Source organism: Xenopus laevis, chromosome 2L, assembly GCF_017654675.1.
Source record: "Xenopus laevis strain J_2021 chromosome 2L, Xenopus_laevis_v10.1, whole genome shotgun sequence".
Lineage (NCBI taxonomy): Eukaryota > Metazoa > Chordata > Amphibia > Anura > Pipidae > Xenopus > Xenopus laevis.
In genome coordinates this window covers 45,723,307-45,744,177 of record NC_054373.1, presented here as the reverse complement: position 1 = coordinate 45,744,177, position 20,871 = coordinate 45,723,307, and the positions used below count along the sequence as shown (strand labels likewise).

The following is a 20,871-nucleotide window of genomic DNA, read 5'->3' as shown; positions in this document are numbered from 1 at the left end:
GGGAGAATGTACACAATTCCATTCATACAATCACCAGGGCAAGTATCAGGCCAATAATAAACACTGAGAAACACACGGTACCTGCAGTGATGCTGAATTCCATTGAAAACACATTGCTCAGGAAAATAATTTCCTATATTGCTTTCTCCTCATTCCCAGCCTTGAACATCTGTGTGGGAGAAACAGAGCTTGCACATAAGTGTTTGGGCTGTGGCTTTTATTTACCGTATTCCTTAAAGAAGAATGCGTCCCTTCTTCAGACTGTCGCTCCTCTTCTAGTCACAATTGCATAAACCTGTCATTAAGATTTCTTCATTGAATCATTTCTGCCTGTGCTACTAGATGCAGCTCCACATCCCAAGCTGGCCCCCTGGCACTGTGAAAGCACAAGTCAGTCTGTATCTTACAGCGGATCCCCGACATCTGTAGAGAAATAAGTAAAAACACATAGTAACTGGCAGTGCATGTGCAGTCATGTGACTACTTCAGAATCCTTTTGGTAGGCAAATTAAGGCACATGAATACCAAATGAGCCACTCAGATTTAACCGTTTGGCTACTTTTCATATTCAATTTTGCCCATGAATCTGCTAGTTGCTTTCTGTTACAACCTTTCTGCGTGCAGTAAGTCTGCATTATATGCCTAAAGCCAGGTTGTCAGACTCATGGTAGTTATATGACCAGGGCGGGATTTTAAAATGATGCACCCATAGGCCAGTAAAGGAAGGTGCCCCACCCAACCCGGCTCATTACCATGCGCAGCCACACTCACAGACATCACCCTGGTTGCTTCTCAATAAACTGTCCAAAGAGAGCTGCATTGTGGACTGGTGAGGATGGGAACTTAGGTTCCATTCTCCCTTCTTTCACAATCAGTAAGTAACGGTGCGTCATGCCACTAGGGCTGCCACCTTTTCTGGAAAAAAAATATATATTTATCTTTTTTCCCTATTCATAACATTGGGATCAACCATCATTCTTACCAGCCAAAACTGGAACAAAACTGGCTAGATGGCAACCCTACATGCCACCCTAGGCCTGGGCTTATGTGGCCTTCCCACAAATCTTGGCCTGTTTACAACTATAAGTGCAGTGGGAAAAGTGACATTATGCAATCGCCATTTCCCCCCCACAATGAAGTGATTTTCCCATCATTCAAGTGTTGCAGTCACCAGGGGAAATTGCATCTGATGCATATATTCAATTAGTGCAACTGTATTTTGATGTACTGTGAACCCAGTTTGCATGATTTGCGACATTGGTTGCATGCAGGTCCTGACTGGGATTCAAAACAGGACCTTGCATTTTTAGTACACAGAGGCCCAAACAGCCCCCCCCCCACAGGCCCAATAAATAGTGAATGTCTACGCCATTTGCTAGAATCCACGGTCTGGTGTTGGTGTGAGTGACGTGCGCAACATGCAATAGTCACAACTGAGCACGACTGGGAACACAATGCAGGAAGGACCAAGTGCAAGTAAACGGAAGTGCAAAGAGTATGTTCAATGAATGGGATTTTTTTAGCAGCGGAACTAAATTTGGTGACGAACTGCACTAGCAGACATATGTGACCCCTATTACGGTTCTTACACATGGGTGGTTCTCCCTGCGTTCCTCTGTGGTGGATCTCTCCTGACCATGCTATACTTACAAAGACACAGAACAAAGGTGAAACACATCAAGCTGCATCCCACTTGCGTTGGATGCGCCTGTGTCAGTTCGGCACTATAAAGTAGAACAGGCTGAATTTTCTTCTGCAGTGGAACACAGGAAAACTGATTGCAGGGCTAAAAGCCCAAATATATAAACCCTTAAAGTATTGTCTCATATAATGCAATATAGCAGGCAGCAGTCTTTGGGTTATCTGATGTTGCATTTCTTTTCTCAAATAAACATGCAAGGACAGCTGCACGGTTGTGCTTTTTTGGTCGTATGCCAAATTCTAAATAAAGACTGGTACAAAGATTCTTTATTTTCTACATAGCGGCAAATAATTTCAGGCAGAAATGGCGTGAACTGCAGACTGATAATACTTACTACTGGCAATGTTTATCCTCTAGATTGTAAAAGAAAAAGAATTAGCATGGCTAGCAAGCTTTTTTTAGTGCCACAGTTGGTCAGTTTAAAGGGCATGTAAAGTCTAAAAGAGAATAAGGCTAGAAATGCTGTATTTTGTATACTAAATATAAACATGAACTTACTGCACCACAAGCCTTATCAAACAAATAATTTATGCTTTCAAAGTTGGCTACAGGGGGTCACCATCTTGTAACTTTGTTAAACATCTTTGCAAGACTGTCAGGGAGCCAGGAGCTCCCTCTAGGGAGGTAGTCAGGATCGAGGAGGAAGCCCTCTTGAGGGAGCAAGGTCGCGGTGTCCAAAGGGTTAATCAAAGGAGTAGTCAGAATCCAGGCAAGAGTTCACGGGCAGGCGGATAACAGCAAAGTCCAAAGTCCAGGCAAGGGTCAGGATAATAATCAGGAACAACAACCTTGTAGGGAGGAGAGGATCTACGTCTACGATCTGCAAACGTCTTGTGAACCAGAGCGCTCTTCTCCAAGTTCGACTTGGTTGCAGCCCAAATAGCAGACATGTGGGCTGCATGGTCATCAGCAGCCGGGACGTCAGACAACACAAAGTCCTGGGGGAAGGCTTGAGGATGCTGACCATACACCGACATAAACGGAGACCTTCCAGTGGAAGTGTGGCATGCATTGTTATGAGCAAATTCCGCCTATGGGAGGAGATCAGACCAGTCATCTTGACAAAGGGAGACGTGATTCCTCAAGAACTGTTCCAAAGCTTGGTTTACTCGTTCAGCTGCTCCATTTGTCTGGGGATGATAAGCGGAGAAGAACTGGAGAGTAATACCCAGATCTTTGCACAGGGAACGCCAAAACTTAGCAGTAAACTGAGAACCTCTGTCAGAGACAACTTCCACAGGAAAACCATGCAGACGGAAAATATACTGAATGAAGAGCTGAGACAACTCCACAGCAGAGGGAAGCTTCTGCAGGGGAATGAAATGGGCCATCTTGCTAAAGCGGTCAATCACAACCCAGATCACAGTGTTTCCACTAGAGGGGGGAAGTTCAACAATAAAGTCCATTGCTAAATGAGTCCATGGACGAGAGGGGATAGGCAATGGTTGTAATAACCCACTGGGGCGAGAATGGCTAGGCTTGGATGTGGCACAAACGGTACAGGCAGCAACAAAGTCTTTGACATCTTTAAGAATAGTCGGCCACCAGACTAAACGTCTAAGGAGTTCAAGAGTTTTTTCAGGACCAGGGTGTCCTGCTTGCTTGGAGCAGTGGGTTTGTTGAAGAATAGGAAGACGTAACTCGGAGGGAACAAAAGCCATCCCAATGGGGGTATCCGGAGGAGCAGAAGACTGTCCAGCCAAGATTTGTTCGGCAAATTGGGGAAACAGAGATGCAATAATCTTGGCGGGGGGAATAATTGGTTCAAGTCTTTCTGGAAGACGATCACCTGGAGTGAAACTTCTGGAAAGCGCATCGGCCTTCCGATTCTTGGAGCCAGGACGATAGGTCAGAACAAAGTTAAAGCGGGAGAAGAACAGGGCCCACCTGGCCTGACGAGGATTCAGTCTCTTGAGAGAGTGTATGAACTCCAAGTTCTTATGATCAGTATAAATCGTGACCGGAATTGAAGAACCCTCTAGGAGATGACGCCACTCTTCAAGAGCAAGCTTGACTGCCAGAAGTTCTCGATTCCCTACATCGTAATTCTGTTCTGCAGGAGAAAACTTTCTGGAGAAAAAGGCACAAGGGTGCAACTTCCCATCGGCAGAATGTCTCTGGGATAGGATAGCCCCAGCACCTACTTCAGATGCATCCACCTCAATGCAAAACGGTAGCTTAGGATCCGGATGACGGAGGACTGGGGCAGAAGAAAATGCGTCCTTTAGGGACTGAAAAGCTTCTACAGCAACTGGAGGCCAAGAACTGGGATTACCCCCTTTTCGGATGAGAGTAAGGATAGGTGCAATACGGGATGAGAACGCCCTGATGAATTGCCGGTAGTAGTTGGCAAATCCGATGAACCTTTGAATAGCCTTGGTGCTCAAGGGAAGGGGCCACTCTTGGATTGCTGACACCTTAACGGGATCCATCTCGAAACCTTCTGGGGAGATGATATAACCCAAGAAAGGAATCTTAGACACCTCAAAGACACATTTCTCCAACTTGGCAAAGAGAGAGTTCTTCCTCAAACGAGAGAGTACTTCTTTCACCTGGGAGCGATGAGATACAAGGTCTTTCGAGAAGATCAGGATGTCATCCAGGTACACGACCACAGACTTTCCCAAAAGATCCCGGAAGATGTCATTCACGAGCTCTTGAAAGACAGCGGGGGCATTACAGAGGCCAAAGGGCATCACGAGATATTCATAGTGCCCATCTCGAGTGTTGAATGCCGTCTTCCATTTGTCCCCTTCACGGATGCGGATAAGGTTGTACGCCCAACGAAGATCTAATTTAGTGAAAATCTTAGACCCTTTCAATTGGTCAAAGAGTTCAGCAATCAGAGGCCCCGGTAGTCAATGCAAGGACGTAGGCCTCCATCCTTTTTTTCCACGAAGAAGAAACCTGCCCCGGCAGGAGAAGTAGAGGGGCAGATAAACCCCCGCTGGAGATTCTCCTGAATATAGTCTTTCATAGCGGAAGTCTCAGCTGGAGAAAAAGGATAGGTGCGACCCCTAGGGGGCATGGTTCCTGGCAGGAGATCGATAGGACAATCGTATGGTCGATGTCTAGGAAGGAATTCTGCAGACTTCTTACAGAATACATCAGAGAATTCCCTGTAAAAGGAGGGTACAGGTAGAGTCTTCAGATCAGAGATATTCACCCTCTGGAGGGGTTCAGCAGGAAGACAGTGCTGCTGGCAAAATGGGCTCCAACGGGAAATCTGTCCTGTGGACCAATCAATGGTGGGATTATGCAGGCGCAGCCAAGGGAGACCCAAAACAACTGGAACGGATGGGCAGGAAATAATTAGAAATGATAGTCTTTCTTTATGCAGCGTCCCAACCTGCACAGGCAATTCCCCAGTCGTCATAGAGATAAATTCAGCCTCCAGGGGTCTGTCGTCAATGGCAGTGACACGAAGAGGAGTAGACAATGGGAATAAGGGAACTTCCATGTATTTGGCAAAAAGAGCATCCATGAAGTTCCCAGCAGCTCCAGAGTCAATGAAAGCTGAGCCGACAATGGTCTTAGTGGCTAGACGAATCTGTAAAGGAAGGAGAAACCTGTGAGTGTTCTCATGAGACTTCGGAGTAGTGCCCCCTACATGAGTTACCCTAGATATACCTCGGGGAACAGAACTCGTGGGCTTCACCGGACAAGAGTTCGCAAAATGAGACTGTCCGCCACAATACAGACATAGGCCAGCCATCCGTCTACGGAGCCTTTCTTGTTCAGAGAGACGAGCTCTTCCAACTTGCATCGGTTCCTCCGGAGGAGAAGTAGAAGCTTGAGTAGCTGGAGTATGCAAGAGAGGTCTTTGGAGGCGGGGTGCCAACAAGGGTTGAAATCTTTTACAACGCTCCTTCTCTACTTGATGCTCTCTGAGACGAGTGTCCACCTTAATGGATATTGCAATCAGATCTTCCAGCAGATCAGGGAACTCCCTGGAGACAAGATCATCTTTAATGCGAATAGACAGACCTTGATAGAATACGGCCTTATAGGCATCGTCATTCCAGGAAGTCTCAGCCATCAAAGTTCTAAAGTCAATAGCATAGTCACTGACTGCGGTTCCCCTGCCGGAGTTGCAGAAGACGAGACGGGGCATTAGTGACCCGACCCGGGGCATCAAACACAGTACGAAATGCTTGAAGAAAAGCCTTGGCATCAAAAGTCAGTGGAGAATTCTTCTCCCAAAGAGATGTTGCCCACCAAACGAGACATCACATAGCCCACCTTGGAACGTTCATTGGGGAAGTGCGAGGGTTGAAACTCGAACTGGATCTGGCACTGTGTAGCGAAACCTCTGCAGGCCTGTGGGTCCCCACTGAAGCGAGGAGGAGGTGGAATACGAGGCTCACCAGACGAGAAACCTGTGGTAGACGAGACGACCGCCATGGGAGGATTTACAGCAGCTTGGGAAGCAGGAGGCGCTGGAGGCACTCGAGAGAGAAGGTTATCGAGTGCCTGTCCTATGCGGTACTGCTGGGCTTCATATTCCTCCATGTGGGATGCCAGTCCGCGGAGCGCTCGTTCGACATCAGGCGTAGCTTCCTCAGTAGGATCCATGGCCCAAGTATAATGTCAGGGAGCCGGGAGCTCCCTCCAGGGAGGTAGTCAGGATCGAGGAGGAAGAACTCTTGAGGGAGCAAGGTCGCGGTGTCCAAAGGGTTAATCAAAGGAGTAGTCAGAATCCAGGCAAGAGTTCACGGGCAGGCGGATAGCAGCAAAGTCCAAAGTCCAGGCAAGGGTCAGGATAATAATCAGGAACAAGATTTTAGCAATAGTAGCTCACAGGGAACCCAGGATACACTCAGGGAAAGTTTCCTATACTTGGGCGCCATTCTGGCGTCTTGGTAGCGTTTTTATATTTGAATTTGGCGCCATTGTGACGTCATTGGCGTCCTTGCGCCGACGTCGGCGCGCTGACGTCATCGCGCCAGGGCCGCTACCCACGTGGCGGCCATGGGCGCCGCCATTTTGGGAGCGACGCCGGCAGGGGAGGACGCGCCGCCCGGAACTCCTGGAACTGCTCCGGGCGGCGATCGTGACAAAGACTAAGACTGTGCACATGCTCAGTGTGGTCTGGGCTGCTTAGGGATCGTCATAAAAAAAGCTGCTTGAGTTCTGCATGGCTGGGAAGGGAAGTAAGGCTCCCTCTGCTGTTCATAAGTATGATTGTTTCCCTTTCCCTGCAGAGCAGTTAGGGACCATCTGACAATTCCTATCCACAGCAGTAAATGAAGGGAGAATTTCACTGCATACAGTCAGGTTTCTTATAAAAACGGTACACATTTTTTAATTAAAGTATATTGGAGATAGGTTTCTTTTTCATTAAAGAAAGTAAAAATGGGATTTTATTTTTTTGCCTTTACATGCCCTATAAGGACTGTGGTGCCATATAACATATTCCTTACATGGCTTTGTTCAAACATGGGTTTACTAGCAACTTCCGCTCCAAACAACAACCAGGAAGCGGTTATCACACTGCATGAAACCTCCCAGAATGTGAGGGCCCATTTTGAAGTTAAAACTTAGGAAACCGTTAGTTATTTTTATTGTATACATCAATGAGGTCCAGCCATCAACCTTCTAGTTGTGGAAATTATAGCGAGACAAAACACAGCGCCCTCCAGGGGATACACAGAGAATTTCATGCCACTTCGCAAAAGGGGTCCCTATGCTCCAGTGGCTTGGGGTGCATGCAAGGTCTCGCTGCCCAGCAAACATCCAAATAGAGTAGAGGAGCTCCCCCTGCAGGCGCGGTTATTTACTGCACACAGTTTCGATACCTAATCTCTCCGCTTCCAAACAGTAGAACGGTGGCATTTTGTAAGCGTCGGTCGGATGTATACACTGGTCATTTCATACAAACTGTGCTGCCGGAGTGGAATTATTAGAAACTATTTTAATAAGCCTGGAAATAGTTAACATTAAGATAGCATGCTGGAGTCCTCTAGTGACCAAACAGAGGTATAGCCATATAAACTTAAGTAATATTCCAAACCATGCTTGTTGGTAAAAAATTTAGTTTATTACATCTTTAAAAAAACATCAAATAATCCCCTTATAGCACCTAACGCGTTTCATGCTTACCTAGCACTAGTCATAGGCAGTTTCTCTGACTAAGTGCTAGGTAAGCATGAAATGCGTTAGGCATTATAAGGGGATTATTTGATGCTTTTTTAAAGATGTAATAAACTACATTTTTTACCAACAAGCATGCTTTGGAAAATTACTTAAGTTTATACGGGGTGGAGTTATGCCGCCCTGATGCGAATGACAAATGTGCGTTATTGTGGGCACAGTATTGTGTAAGGAAATGTTTGGTTTTCAGCAGGGGTGATCCTGGCCCCTCCGCCACTTGAGGCAGCAGCAGTTGCTGCTGCCCCCCCTCTCCCGGAAATTTGCTCTTAAAGTACCAGGAACAGCATTTTTGCTTCCCCTGGTACCTAGTGGGGTGGTGCCGCCTGAGGCGACAGCCTCAACTTGCCACATTGCGAAGCACCCCTGGTTTTCAGGCATAGCTGGGGAATCGTTTTGAGCGTAGAAGCAGCCGCGTCATAATAGATACAATTCACAGACGGGTAAATGCGCCTGTGGGCTGATAATCACAGGGAGTGGGAAGTGTGTAGTGAGGGTTGTAACGGCTGCTGTGGGGAAAGGAAAGCACTAACACAGGCTCTCTCGCTTCTTCTACTAATAGACAGAAGGAGCACGATTATCTGGAGCACAAATATACATATGATAATAAAAGTATGGCGAATCATGATAGCAGCACTCGTGAGCAGCCTTCCATCAGCTGGTTCCATAGTGTAGTGGTTATCACGTCTGCTTTACAAGGTCCTGGGTTCGAGCCCGAGTGGAACCACGTTTATACATTGTATTGGAATTAATTCATTTGTATTTTTTGGTGTAACAATTCAGCATGGAATGCGTCAGTTATTACTGGGAATGAGTATATAGTCAAAGTAAATTAGGTTCAATACATACACTCACGATTAGTTGAAATTGTAAGTTCTTCCTTGGCGGTGCTATCTTCAAGTTACGTGACCCTACGGGAAAATTGACAGCAAAAAAGAAGATGCACTCATCCGGTTTAAAACGGTGTACTCAAGGTACCTCCAATGCTTTATTGGTGCGGAAAAATCAAACGTTTCTAGGGCTTCCGCCCCCTTTGTCAGTGTGTATTTTTTCACTGACGAAGGGAGCAGGAAGCCCCAGAAACGTTTGATTTTTCCGCACCAATAAAGCATTGGAGGTAGAGTCCTGTGCGGGTCCATCTTTTGGGACCCGTACCCAACCCATACCCACAACCTGCAATCCGCAACCCGGACCCGCATTCTTACCCGCTTGGACCCGCAACCCGACCCGCAAGTACACATCCACAACCCAGACCTGCGACTCGCTGACCATCAAGAATTAGGAAGTGCTGTCATTGTAAACCAGAAGTGACATCATCGGAAGTAGACTTGACCAGAAAAAAGGAGTAAATATCGACATTGAGAAGACCCGCGGCCCGACACATGACCCGCAAACCTGCAGAACCACGTCTATAACCGCACCGGAACTTCTATCCGCAACCTGCAGGGTAGCGCAGGTTTTTGCGGGTAACCCGCGGGAACCCGACCCGCTGCAGGACTCTAATTGGAGGAACCTTGATTACGCCGTTTTGAACCGGATGAGTGCATCTTCTGTTTTTCCTTATTACTGGGAATGAAACATACACAGTGTCGCATATTCATTGTGTGTGTATTGTGTAGATATAAACCCCATTATTTCTGCTCTGCAGCCCAAGTTGGGAGTTATGGTTTCTGAAATACGACCTATAGAGGTTAAATTAAGAAACATATGCTAAATGTAACAGCACAATTTCAACTTTTTACATGCTAGCAAATGACCCCCCTTGCCTCTGCGTTAGTGAAATGATCCCGTTGTCTCTGTATTAGAAAATTACCCCCTTGGCTCTGCAATTGTGACATGAACCCCTTTCCTCCAAACTAGCAACATAACCCACTGCACTAGTGACATGACCCACCCTTGCATCTGTGCTGGGTGGAGTAAGCGGGACAGAGGGGGCTTTGCAGCTTGGGCAGGGGGCCCCTGGGGGTGGCGGGGGGCCCTGATACAGTCTGACGCTGCCTCTGACCACAAATTGTATTTTTAACTTGTAAGGGCAGGCCTGTCACCATTTAAAAAAAAAATTCTATGGAGCCTCTGATCTCCAATGTATTTTTTAACTTTTAAGGGGGGAGGGGGCTCGCCACCAATGGGTTTTTTATACCTTGTGGGGGGACCCTGCCCAACAATGGGTTTTTTAGTGCCCATGTTTGTGTGGCTTTTTTGGTGTGTTTGGTCTCTAGGGCAGGGCCGGTGGTGGTGGGCGGGGCCTATGGTGATGGGTGGGGCCCCGACAGTTTTGTCATATGGGACCTTGTGATTTCTGATGGTGGCCCTGCTGTGCAGTAGTGACATGAACCCCCTAGCCAGGGGTATTTAAGAAGTGTCTTTTTTAGGTGCCCAATAGGTAGGGTTGCCACCTTTTCCAAAATTCTTTACCGGCTGGTCGGGGACACAAAGGGGCAGGCTGTGACGTCAAAATGGGCGGAATGTGATGTCAAAAGGGGTGGTGCCGTGCCACGGACACTTCAAGAAGCTAAAGAAAAGTTAAGTTCCAGGTGATTGGGGCAGGCTGAGGAGTCTTTTTAAGTGTATTAAAAATTTACCGGCAACTACATTGTCGGTAAAATACCGGCTGGGTGGCAACCCTACCAATAGGTGGCAGTTTATTGGGTGTTTTTCTGTGATATGTCTTACTGTGCTTGACACTGGTCTATTCTACCTTTCATCTTGACCTTTATACTGCCCTGGCCTGTACATAGCTCTAAATATTTGTTGATTGTCCCCTTTCCTGACACCTTGTTAGTTTTCAGCCGCCAAGCGCATGTGCCTGTTAGGTACAGCCAGACTTTGGCATCAGTAGCCAACCCTGGGAATGTTGGAAGCATAGCAGTGCCGCTGCACAAAGTCCCGAGCCCCAGCTCTCTTGCCCAGGACCTCAGTGCTTAAAAGTTGTGGTCACCATTGTGCTCTAACAACTAACTCCTTCTCCTCTCTCATTCAGGGCCAGCAAATCTGACTGTATCACAGCAAGTGAGCTCAAGTTAAAACAAAGGTATATGTTGCTCTTATTCAATGAGCTATTTGCCTCCAAACTTGCTCCTTACCCTTCTGCAAATTTGCAGTCAGCACCTGCTCATTTGTCCAGCTTCTTATGAAGAATTGTGCAGAAATTTGCCCATTGATGGGGAACCCTGGCACTACCAACATCATGAACATAGTGGTAGCTCTAGGGTTCCCTCAGAGGATTGTGTCAGTAGCTGGACCAGACTGGTGCCCTACAGATCACACACCAGTGCCATTTTATATGCCCAAAGTGATGCCGTCCCAACTGGGAAAATTAATTTAGCCTCAGCTTGCACTCCCCAGGGTGAAATTCATGAACGTACAAACAGTGGGCACCGGACTTAACTATAGCGGATGCAATGTACAGGATAGCCCAAACAGATTTTATACACAAGCTCCCTATTCAACTAAATATTTGAAATAAATATAAGATATATATGATATACTAAATATATGATGAATAGAGTGCTATTCTGAGACAATTTGCAATTGTATTCATTTTTTATGTGTTTTTTAAAATTGCTTAAAGTTTTGTTCAGCAGCTCTCCAGCAGTTATATGGTCCACATTAATTTAGCAACCATGAATTAGGGACTAATATATGAATAGGAGAGGCCTAAATAGAAAGTTTAGTAATAACAAGTAACAAATATCAATACAGTTGTAGCCTCACAGAGCAATAGGTTTTAGCTGCTGGGGTCAATGCCTTTCATTTGAAAGCTGGAAAGACTAAACAGATGAAGGCAAATAATGAAAAAACTATATAAAAAAAAAAAAATTGCCATTGGCATTTTATAACTAACTAAACGTTAACTCAAAGATGAACCACCCCTTTAAAATGCAGCGTCACCTCATCGTTTACCAATAGATGGCAGTATTGCCACAGGTTTTTTATTGAGGTTACAGTGCAATGAGCAATTATATACAGGAAGTCCACACTGCAGAAAATCCTGAAAATGGCCATTCATTATATACATTCAGCATGCCCTAACTACTGCTTTCACTATCTACATTCAGTTTGTGGGTGGCTATTATTATTATTATTATTATTATTATTAACACATATTTATATAGCGCCAACATATTGCGTAGCACTGTAAAGTAAATGGTCACTGACCACATCTAAAAATAAATGCTCAGTAAGTCTACAAATGTATTGTTATTGCTACTTTTTATTACTCATATTTGTATCCAGGCACTCTCCTATTTATATTCAGTCTCTTATTCAAATCACTGCATGGTTGCTAGGGTAATTTGGACTCTAGCAACTAGCCTGCTGAAACTGCAAACCGGAGAGCTGCTGAATGAAAAGCTAAATAACTCAAACACCGCAAATAATAAAAACTGAAAACCAATTACAAATTGTCTGAGAATATCACTCTCTTCATCATACTAAAAGTTAACTCAAAGGTAAACAAGGACAGTAGTGGAGCAAGCTCTCCTGTAATCACTAAGTAACAGAATTACAGGGCCTGATATCCAGAATGGTCAGGAACTATGAGCAAAAATGGATATAATGTAAAGATTTCTCATTAGTTAACTCATGGGGTCAAGCCCCAGACCTTCAGCCAGAGGAAGCAAATCACTGTATGCAAAAGAAACTTGTGTAGGGGCAAACAGGTAGAAGCCCATGGAGAGGCAATTGTTAAATAATTACAATTTACTGAAGAAACCACTTGGTCAGAGGGAAACTGGGAAAAATTTGGAGTCCCCTGCTAACCCAGACTCGATCCTCACCTGCCCTCTGCTGCCACTCCCCCAGCTCCCCCGAGCACCTTGGTGAGGAAGGGGCTGGTGATGGGTGGGCAGTGGGGCTGGCTTTGGGATGGCAGCTAGGTGGGGTGGGTGGGCCCAGTTCCCCCCTGGAAAAAACACATACAGAGGTATCCCACACAGACATTGGTAGAACATAAAAGCACCTTGAACATACAGTAGAACCCCCATTTTAAGCTTTTTTAGGGGACCAGGAAAAAATTATGTAAAATCTGGGAAATGTGTTAATGTAACCTTTTCTTCAATTACTGAAAGTATATAAGTACAGAAGTCCATTTTACTTACAATACAATATTTACTGTGTTAAAAACAAGAGTTAAACATTGCAGCATTAATGTTAAACTTATACACTATACATCTGGTTTGTATTTTAACCCTTTTTGTTTCACAAATAACAACATTCATAGAGGAAAAAAAACAGTTTTTGGGAACATCAGGAAAAAATTGGATAGAAAATCTGGGAAAATATTACTTAAAATCAGGAAAATGCACCCATTGAAATGCATTATATTGAAATGCAGGGTCTGCATCCAACAGTCGTGTCGCATCAACGCTGCGCAGTGTCGGACTGGGATGCCAGGGGCCCACCAGAAAACCTTAGTCCATGGACCCATTCTCCAAACTATTTCTCCTCTTCCTTACCTCACTCAACCTCTATTCTTCAAGTCTTTTTTCTTTCTATTCTATTATTTATTATTCTATGTATTTAGCCCCTCTGTTTCCATACAGAAGTAGGTATTGGACATGAAACAGGCCAATGGTTAGAAGCAGAAGGTCCCACTGACACTTTGGCCCACTGGGTTTTCCTGGTATGCCATTGGGCCAGTCCGACACTGACGCTGCGACATCCGATTTTGCGCAGTGCATCGCGGCAAGTTGTGGTGTTTATACAAAGGCACTACCAAAACATAACACAAGTGACTGGTCACTTTTTGATTTCTTGTGTAATTGTTCTAACTACAGCCTACAGTATATTTATTGTCTGAATGAGCCAGTAAACATATACCAAGACTAAGATAGGAATTTGAAGGGGACAACGAACCGACTGCTTCCTGGAACCTTTGGATTTCATCTGACCAACAATGCCTAGTATTCCGGATCCAGGGAACTTGTTATTCTGATCCACTCGTTGGTGTTTCTTTGTGCAAGTTCCCCGGATCCAGAATACTAGGCATTGTTGGTCAGATGAAATCCAAAGGTTCCAGTAGCAGTCGGTTCGTTGTCCCCTTCAGCATTCAGTCCTTTTTGTTTGGTATGAAGAAACTCAGATTTCTATTACTTCACTGTTGGTATAATGAAATATCTCCCATAAACTCTAATGAAACCCTGCTCCCATTGACCTATTCATGGGAAATGGTAAAGTACTTGCTCTGCTTTACTCAGCAGTGCCATGTATCCAGCGCATCTCTCAGACAAAGAAATACATCTCTATTTGTCAGTAAATCAAATGCAGTGGAAATATTTATTGTTTTCACTGTCTATATTTTCATAGTCTATGCAAACTGCCATTATAATGCCCTTAAGGCAACAGTAACACCAAAAAATTAAAGTGTTTTAAAGGAAAACTATACCCCCAAAATGAATATTTAAGCAACAGATAGTTTATATCATATCAAGTGGCATATTAAAGAATCTTACCAAACTGGTCTATATATTTAAGTAAATCTTGCCCTTTTACATCTCTTGTCTTGAGCCACCATTTCATGATGGTCTGTGTGCTGCCTCAGAGATCACCTGACCAGAAATACTGCAGCTCTAACTGTAACAGGAAGAAGTGTTGAAGCAAAAGACAGTATGTTAATTGGCTCATGTGACCTAACAAGTATGGTTTGTTGGTATGTTTGTGTGCACAGTGAATCATACAATCCCATGGGGCGGCCCTTATTTTTTAAAATGGCAATTTTCTATTTATGATTACCCAATGGCACATACTACTAGAAAGTATATTATTATGAAAATGGTTTATTTACATGAAGCAGGGTTTTACATATGAGCTGTTTTATGCAATATCTTTTTATAGAGACCTACATTGTTTGGGGGGTATAGTTTTCCTTTAAAGGAATGATAATATAATGTACTGTTGCCCTGCACTGGTAAAATTGGTGTGTTTGATATAGAAACACTACTATAGTTTATAATAAGTTGCTGTGTAGCCATGGGGGTACCCATTCAAAGCTGAAAAAGGAGAAAAGGCACAGGTTACATAGTAGATAACAGATAAGCTCTGTAGTAAACTTATCTGTTATCTGCTGTGTATCCTGTGCTTGAATGGCAGTCCCCTGGCTACACAGAAGCTTGTTTATATAAACTATAGAAGCTTGTTTATATAAACTATAGTAGTATTTCCGAAGCAAATACACCAGTTGTACCAGTGCAGGGCAACAGTACATTATATTTTCATTATTTTAAAACACTTTAATTTTTTGGTGTTACTGTTCCTTTAATGGTTGTTGCAGGCCTGTTCTCTGTTGGAGAGACGTATTTATCAGCACGCAGTTTGTATCCCTGCAGATGTAATTTTATGGGACATATGGTACCCAGATTCTCTTACCGGAGATATAAAATCATAACATTGCACGTTAAACAAATAATTAGCAACCGTTTTGTTTGTGAACACTTGGTGGCAGTATAATCCCAGCTGCGCTTGGAACCCAAGCACAAATGAGCAGCTTGTTTGTGTGATTTGTATTTCAGGCTACTTATGGAATAAAGTGCTGTGGCAGCTTGCCTGTGGAAATGTGTGTTTTGGAACAACACAATACACTCAAATAAAAAGACGCTTGTTTTGTCACTACTTCCAGCGAAAACAGAAATTGAACATTATTACTTGTTCTACAGAGTGGCCCTGCTGCCAGCATACATATTCCTTTTATTTATCCCTTTCGGAATTGAAAGAATCAGCTTGTATTGAATTTTCCCTCTGATTTGCTGACGCAAGGTCATGTTCAGTGCAATTTTTCAGCCATTGCTGGAGGCTATAAAGAAATTCAGTTAAGGTAAATTGACAATTGGCTTGCCTATTGAATCGGACAAGACTTTTAGGTTTCGGCGTCCATACAGCACTGCAGGTTTTGCAAAATAATACAATCCCCAGCGCTGCCGCTTCTGTAATAAGATTTAAACAGGACAGGAGGCTGCTAGGATAAAGAAATGCAGTTGACTAAATAGATGTTAAATGCTTAATCTTCCTGTTTAGCAATATGTTTTAGTGCTTGACAGCAGTTTAACACTGCTAGTATATACTCAAACAGCTGACAAATATATTAAATAATGTTGAACAGGCTTTAACACCTGTTCTACAGGCATGGCATATTTCAATTAAGGTTCAATTTCTTCTAAAATGTTTAATGAAAAAAAAATAAAGCAAAGAGGGCTCAGTAGATGTAGCACAGTGGTTATTGCTGGGGTACTTGCGGCACTCAGGTTGGTTCCAGCCAGGACTCTATCTGCAGGCATAATGTACTGTATGTTCTCTCTTTGCTTTCATGGGTACATTGGTTTTCCCATACACTCCAAAAACATACAAAAAGGGTAACTGGCATAGATTGTAGCTCCACCAGGACTGGCGTGAATGATGAACAATCTATGTAAAGCTAACTACACATAAGCGTGTCAAAAATAAAGGATTCTATTTCAAATACATAATGATGCTACAAACACAAGCTTATTGAAACCATATAACTATAGACACAGTGACTAGAGCATTCTGCATGTGTGTGTGTGTGTATAACTATATATGTAAATATAACAAAAATGACATCACTACGCTCTGTTTATAAATGATGACATCACTAAGAGCCATTTATAAGGATATAATTTACAGGATTTTCATGGCTTTTGTCTCAATACATTCCCAGGCTTTAACAGAAATGCTAAACACATATGTTCTGAGAAACTTACTGTGACAATAGAGGTTAATCATTTCTAACAGATTACTGATTTTCTGCCACAATGTGTGGCCATCCTTCTTCATATGGTTCCTACTAATGAGTTAGTTAGTCTAGCACTGATCAGGCAAAGTCCTTATATCAGCACATAGATGGGAGTCTTGAAATGACCAGGAGCTGCAGGGTTCTGCGCCATAGATAAGTGATCGCTCTGCCCACGTCCTAATTAATTGGACTGATGCTATCGACACAAATAGGCATGTAACTGTGTGTTATTTGACCCATGTGTAGCTATTTTAAAGGAATTGCTCAGTATAAAACAACTGGGTAAATAGAAAGGCTGTGCAAAAAAAATAAGATATTTTCAATAAAGTTAGCTAGCCCAAAAATGTAATGTATAAATGCTGGAGTGACTGGATGTCTAAAATAATAACCAGAACACTACTTCCTTTTTTTATTTTGCACATCCTATCCAGTTTTTATTGTTATACTAAACTGTTCCTTTAAGGTGGCTCCGGCCCATTTTCTCAAGCAGCTCAAGCTCACTATAGAATTTAGGTTAAAAAAACATAATGCAAATATATTTGGCATTTGGGAATGCCTGTTTAAAGTGCACAGTATTGCCTAAATGGACATCATCATATCCCATGTTATTTTCCCATATATAGATTTACAAGTAAACAAATATGATTTTTTTTCTTTGCATAATATATATATGTATTCCTTCACATAGCTACTCCAGTCTCAGGGAGTTTTTAGTATATTGCAATAGAATGGTCCCAATTTGCTGTTGTAGGTGCTGGCTTGACCATTATATATATACTTCAATATGCAACAGAATTGACAGTAAGCAATACAATAGCTGTTTAGCCCTCTGCAAATCTCTCTGGTTTTGGTGAAAGAGACAAATGCTCTGTAAGATGAAGAAAGGATACATTGTCGGCTGTTAATTCCCCGATAAAAAACAATAAAAAGGGACTTTGTATGAAGACAGTGTCTAGCAGTCTTTCCCCGCCTTGTTTGCTTGTCAGTTTTGTCTGATAATATGTCTCCCTGATTTTATCTGCTCTTGATTAATCCTGTCTTTCCAATCCTGGATGCTTTATAGTCACTGTCACCAATCTCACTGTATTCTCTGTACCTGCCTGTCACAGTCTATTCAGTCACATTGAGATTCTGCACCAGTAAATGCCTAGGGGCAATGTTATCACACAGACCAATACTGTATAGGTCATATTGTGAAAATGTAATATCTTTATACAATGTTTTATATATTTTAGGACACAGAATATTGTTTAAAACCGCCAGTTCTTTAATAAAATTTTAAAATGTGTTCAGCATGTGGCTTGGACTTCTACTGCAAATGTGTCCAATCAGTTCATTTTTTTAGATTTATTTTTGTATGTTTTCTACTAATTATAAAATATTAACGTGTCATAATTTTGTTGGCAACCTTCTACCTCCGCCTGTCACCCCCTGGGAATTTAAACTGCCAATACTTAGTCCAAAATGATCAACTCGTGGTCACCTAAATTTGGGCCACCACCTGGATGGTGTAAATCTGGTGTAAATCTGGTCTTCTTGTTTGGTAAAGGAGAGTGTGTCTCAATTTGGTTTAAACATATATATAATATGCTCTTTATGAAAGGACACCCTCTTTTTGCCCAGTTTATGCCTGTGTCTCATGTTTACAGATAAAGAAGAGTTCATAATACAAGTAAAATTCTGCCACTCTGGGATTCATAGCAGACCCTGGCCTTTCAAGTACACAGAGACGCAAACAGCCCCCCACCAACCAAATAAATAAATAAATAGTGACTGTCTATGAAATCTTACAGCAGCCCCTCTGATTCCAAAAACAATGGAAGGAAAGAAAGAAGGAAAGAAAGAACTAAAGAAAGAGAGAAAGAAAGAAAGGAAGGAAGGAAGGAAGGAAGGAAGGAAGGAAAGGTGTCAGCCTCCAACTCCATCATCATCATATTGGGCAGACAAATATAAAAGGAGAACACTGTCAGCTAACATTAGCTTCCTTTTTGTCCTTGGCTGGATCCTGTTGATAGACTGTTTGTATTTATAATCTCTGCCATATGGTCAGAATGGATGATATCTGTGAAGTTGATATCAATCTTATTTAAAAGCGAGCTATTTGATTGGCTGGTGAGTATCACATTTGGTGTTTACTCCCCAGATCACCGTGATTGGTACCAAACCTCAAGTCTAAAATATAGCTACTGTCACTCTGTTACCCTAAGGCAGGGATCCCCAACCTTTTGAACCCGTGAGCAACATTCAGAAGTAAAAGGAGTTGGGGAGAAACACTAGCATGAAAAATGTTCTTGGGGTGCCAAATAAGTAGTGTGATTGGCCATTTAGTAGCCCCTATGTGGATTGTCAACCAACATTGAGGCTCTGTTTGGCAGTACATCTGTTTTTTATACAACCAAAACTTGCCTCCAAGCCTGGAATTCAAAAATTAGTACTTGCTTTGAGGCCACTGGGAGCAACATCCAAGGGGCTGGAGAGCAACATGTTGGTCACAAGCTACTGGTTGGGGACCACTGCCCTAAGGTATATCATCAATATATTATACTGTATATATATGTTTTGTTTTTCCCTTGTATTTTGTCATTTGGTAATTATTCTCTGGGGCGGCTGTTAGCTGAAACCCTGTAAAGACTGGTCTCTGTAAATTGATGTTACCATGTAAGGCACCTATAGATCTGTGTTTACCAGTTAGGCTTGTATGCCTATGTTCATCTGAGAGCTGAGGTGAGGCATGCGGTCCATTAATCATTCTGACACTTAAGTTATAGATCATGATTCCAGCCTTGGCAAGTACTGTTAGTAAGGGTCATTAATTAAATGGAATCTAAATAACAATAATGATAGGGATCTAAACACTATTGCTAATGTAACAAATTGGTAGTTGGAATACAAACCCCAGTATACGTTAACATATTATCAAGAGTTAAAGCATACCTTGGAGTTCCATGATCTGTCTTCAGCCTTGTGTCTTTATATGGCCATGGAACTCTGAGAGTAGCTTCTAATATCCTTATATTTTGCAACAAGGGGTTTTAATATACAGGTTTCAGTGAGCCACGTGACCCTAATTATATCACTAAGCACTTATTATACCCAGTAACATTAATAAGCACTGCTTATAATTATATAATTTACAGTAGATTCATGGCTCTTGTGTATTACAAAATCATTTGGCTTGATAAATCTTTTTAGCACTTCTCAGGGCATCAGCCCCATGAAAATGTAAAAAAACCTTCCAATGAGGATCCTTCCATATAGTAGAAATCTAAAAAATCTGGGAATTTATTGAAAAATAATGTCACTACCATCCTAGTGTGAGTAATACAAAAACATCTCATTGCTATTGGGTAACTAAAACGCCTCTGAGTATCAGTAGTAGGGGGTAAGTACTGCTTGGCATGGGTGTTGTTAATTTGAGTTTTTTTTATTCATAAATAAGCTAAAATCGGGCATGGGAGGTTTTTTTTTTAATATTATGAGGTAAATTCAGATTTTAGTAAATAATCCCCTTAGTATTTACATTATGCAAAAACAATCGAAAAACATTAAATAAGCGGTGGCCTTTTTTTGCTGAGGTTGTTATCTATCATAATTTATGTTGGCTTCATTGCAACCCAACATTGCACTTTTTCCCATTGAAAGAAACATCTTATTTAAAACGCAAGATACAGTAGAAAATTACAGTATTTTTAAATGAATGTGTTAGATCCTACCAAGTTGCTTAAATTGTCACTGCATAATGCATAGCCCTAAAGGTACTAATGTACCAGAAAATCATTAAGGCAGAAGAACTGCAGATAAACAGAGCATTTTCAGCAGAAACCATAGGCTAGTACTACAAAGCAATGGAAATGATTCTCTGCTGAATTCATTCTATTTTCAAACACTTTTTTATGGTCAAATTGAGGCAACTTAAACTCTTTATCCCAGAGTTTTATATTTCTGACTCATTCTAAGATTACCTGCTAACCATGAAATGACTCTGTTGGGGACAATAAGTCCTGGCTACTTTTATGGTGTTTCATACAAATGGAAAACTAGAGGTATATCCACCTTTCAAAATATACCGTAAATCAATTGTTTTTTCAAAATATACCGTAAATCAATTGTTAACGCTGAGTTTTTAATATCTACCTGGCATAATAAGTTTAGTTGAACCTTGAATTTATTCTAATAACGAACATTATACTTCAATTTACAAATACCAACATATTATTTATTTATAGATCATTAATAGAGCAATGAGCACAAGCCAGTTGGATTAATTAAGGAA

General features: G+C 42.4%; 1 protein-coding gene across 3 annotated transcripts in view; it reads right to left on the bottom strand.

Moving 5' to 3' along the window:
- Positions 1 to 682, bottom strand: part of ppef1.L (protein phosphatase, EF-hand calcium binding domain 1 L homeolog) — a 30,614-nt gene extending 29,932 nt beyond the window's left edge. Inside the window, exons 1-2 of one of the 3 annotated variants that reach the window (XM_041581814.1) lie at positions 611 to 682; positions 226 to 423 (exon numbers count right to left, since the gene is read on the bottom strand). The gene's annotated coding sequence lies outside the window, so the exon portion shown is untranslated. The other 2 variants (XM_018246267.2, XM_041581815.1) reach the window with 2 other exon arrangements.
- Positions 683 to 20,871: the final 20,189 nt, after the last annotated feature.